A 3,956-nucleotide genomic window follows, 5' to 3' on the forward strand; every position below is an offset into this window, starting at 1 on the left:
GAATGGCCGTGACCTTCGATCCCTCAGGCGGCACTGCATTAAAAACCGACATCATTCTGTAACAGATATTACCACATGGGCTCGGGAACACTTCAGAAAACCACTGTCAGTGAACACAGTTCATCGCTCCATCTACAAGTGCAGGTTAAAACTCTGCCATGCAAAGCAAAAGCCATATATCAACACCACCCAGAAACGCCGCCGGCTTCTCTGGGCCCGAGCTCATCTGAGATGGACTGACGCAGAGTGGAAAAGTGTCCACATTTCAAACTTTTTTTGGAAATCATGGACGTCGTGTCCTCTGGACCAAAGAGGAAAAGGACTGTCCAAACAATCTAATTTGAAACACAACAACAAAGATATATCATTCAAATGTACAAAATTTTGAGAAATTAATACATTTTTTGGGTATTTTTGTGATTCACATCCACACTGTCCATTAGATTAAAACACATTATGCTTAACAGTACTGTAACTGTATGTTTTTTTGTTTGGAAGATAAAAAACAACAGGTGGATGTTGGTGGAGCTCTGTTTTAAGTTTGTTCGTCGTGGTGTACCCCAGGGGTGTATTTTAGGTCCAATTTCTTTTTCTTTCATATTTATTTTCTGATATCACTATGTTCTTGTGAACTTTTTTTGGGCACAAATGATTCTGATAAATGTTTTCTCATAAAGAAAATTTGTGCAAACACACAGCAAAGAGAAATGACCTTTTGAGTCTTTGAGCTCTAATTTGCCAAGATAATAACATTCATCTTTACCTGCGATTGACCCCCAAAAAAGAGTCTCAATAGTAGCTTAACAGTTACTCATCCAAGATATAGAGCCTACTCGGTTATGATGCTGTGAATGACAATGTTTATCTGGATCAGATGTATGTATGTATCATGGCATTTCCATTAAAATAGGCTACAGATGTCCTAAAACACATTGACTGATTTGGTGATGATTACTCTAAAGAAAGCTAAGCATGCAGACTCAGATTAATCTGTTCATCTGTGTCATAGTTCAGCTGTGATAGTACACGTCGTGATAGTGGTCCACTGCTGTGTGCCATGAGCATGTATCAAAGGTCTGTTTAGTTATAAATGAGCCAGTGCCAAAATTTAATAAGCACAACCAGATAAATGTACAGTACTTTATCTACTGCAATAAAAAATTATGCTTCCTCGTCTATCTAGTGCTCTATTGAATGGTGCCTTCACACCTGATAGTTTATACAAGTCTGATAAGATGAAGATGACAGGCCTATTCAGATGTGCAGCATCTGTATTTATGTATTACAGATATGTGATGGTCAGTTCATCATGCACTGCTTGAACCGATAACATGAACAATTCTGCTGTAATGTATAAGTATGTTTATCTTTATGGTCTAACACAGTATCAGACAGCTGTGTTATTATTTGCGTTGCTATGTCCCTGACCTATAAAAGCCACATTAAACAAGTCATGACACATCTTCGGTTATGAGGTAGTAAAACGCCAACCTTGAGACACTTGCAATAAGGGTCAATGTCTTGTATAACAAAAGGCCATAAGAGCATTAGTTCACAGACAGTTTAGTTTATTAGAACTTGTCCCTACACTCATTGGCCATTTTATCAGAAACATCTGTCATATAGGTCCACTTAGTAGGTTTACAATTACTGATGACCGATGCCCATTTGTTACAATAGAGGAAAGAGACCACCACTTGACTCCTGACCGGATATTATTGAGGTGGTGGACCATTCTCGGCACAGCAGTGTCACTGACATCAGGCCTGTGCACAGATATTTTCAAGGAGCAGAGGCTCTGTGAAATATGAAGGCAATGTTGTGTTTCGAAGTCTCACGCATAAATGCGGTTATATGGTGATATGACTGTTTTTGGCAGAGCAGGACATCAGACTGTCATTCTCCACCTTTAATGGCATTTGTTGTTTACCACAGTTGTTTACCACTTTATCTGACTGGCAAAAATTGAGAAATTGATGGTAACACTTGCAGTTGACAGTGTAACTTCCTTTTTATTTACTATGTAATTTTCTGGAACTTATGGTGTAACTTCCCCATACACATCAATACACATAAAATATATACACAAATAAAAATGATGGTTCTTTAAGGGTTCTTTATCAAAGAAAATGGTTATTTATGACCATGAACACACAAAGAACCTTTTGTATGATTAAAGGGTTCTTTGCATTGCGAAAAGGTCCTACAGATTTATAGAAAATGTGCTGCAGATGATTCTCTTTCTGAAAAAGGTTCTAGACAGTAGGGTTCTTCTGTTATTTCAAGCTTGACATCACAAACATAATTACACACATTTTCATGTTATAGTGGCCTCAAGATCACCCAAAACAAATAAAACACACACACACACACACACACACACACACACACACACACACACACACACACACACACACCCTGGACAGGTACAAATAAATTTAATGTGTGTAAAATATTTCTTGTTATGTAGCATTGAAAACATATTATCATGTTAACCCAGCTGTCCCCATGAAATTGGGAAAAGTCATTATGTGTGTATTTATATGAAGCAAAAAAAAAAAAACAAGTATAAACATAGTCACATAGTGTTGTGACTCATTCCCATCACAGTATGACACTTCCTCATATTGACAACAGCCCTGACCGAAGTGATGAAAATAATTCTAATATAGCCACAAACAAATGTGAGCACACAACACAAAAGGGAAGCTAAGGGTGTGCAACTGACCACATGGAGGTTTTACAATGTAATGTTCAGCCACTGGTGGATTTCAGCTTCCCTGTCATGCATATACTCTCCATTTCAGCTGGACACACTCATTCAGTTGGCCAAAATACTGTGTATGATGGCTGAGTACTGAATACATTGTCTGTCTTTAATGTGCTCAGTAATGTATTACATTAAAAGACACTAAAAGCAACGTATTCAGAATACTTCACATATTGTTAAGGCGCATAGGGAAAACTCTGCTGTTAATTTCTGTTTAATGCATACTGTTCCTCGCTGTTCCTGGGTGGCAGGTTTCTTCATGTTTTTCTTCTGTTGGTATGTTTAATGAAACATTTGCATAGAATTGAAAGGATTTCATTCCACTGCTTCTTTCCAGGCGGCACGGTGGCGTGGTGGGTAGCGCTGTCGCCTCACAGCAAGGAGGGCCTGGGTTTGAGTCCCTGGCTGGGTGAACGGGGTCCTCTCTGTGTGGAATTTGCATGTTCTCCCCGTGTCTGTGTGGGTTTCCTCCGGGTTCTCCGGTTTCCTCCCACAGTCCAAAGACATGCAGTCAGGCCAATTGGATGTGCTAAATTGCCCCTAGGTGTGAGTGACTGTCTGTGTCTGTCTGTCTGCCCTGCGATGGACTGGCGACCTGTCCAGGGTGTGTCCTGCCTTCCGCCTGAAGACTGCTGGGATAGGCTCCAGCACCCCCCCCCCCCCCCCCCCCGCGAACCTGACGGAGAGGCGGCTTGGAGGATGGATGGATGGATGGATGGATGGATGGATGGATGGATGCTTCTTTCGACGGCTGTAACATGTTTTTCAGTTTGACCATCTCTCAAATGAGCTCAGTAATTCGGTGAATAATAACTGGCTCATCATATCTCAAAAGAGCTAACACGACTGTAGCTTCACAAAATAAGCAATGCATTGTCATGTCTCATTCAAGGCAATACATAAAATCCGTGTCTTGCCATGTTCAAATGACAGCGCGTCTGAATCAGCTGTAGTGCAGTGTTTCCCCCCCTCCACACACAACTGCCTCAAGTCATCAGGCAATTATCAAAGCCATTATGAGTTGAATCAGGGTTATCACACTGATAAAAACCATCCAGTGCATGGTGTGCACTCATTTGCAGTCCTATAATTGCCTAATAATAAAATGGCAGTGGCTAAGTGGAGTTCATACTGCTTGACTTCTTCTTCATATCTTTTATTGCCAAACATTAACAAGACCCATCAG

This window comes from Pygocentrus nattereri, chromosome 9 (assembly GCF_015220715.1).
Source record: "Pygocentrus nattereri isolate fPygNat1 chromosome 9, fPygNat1.pri, whole genome shotgun sequence".
Lineage (NCBI taxonomy): Eukaryota > Metazoa > Chordata > Actinopteri > Characiformes > Serrasalmidae > Pygocentrus > Pygocentrus nattereri.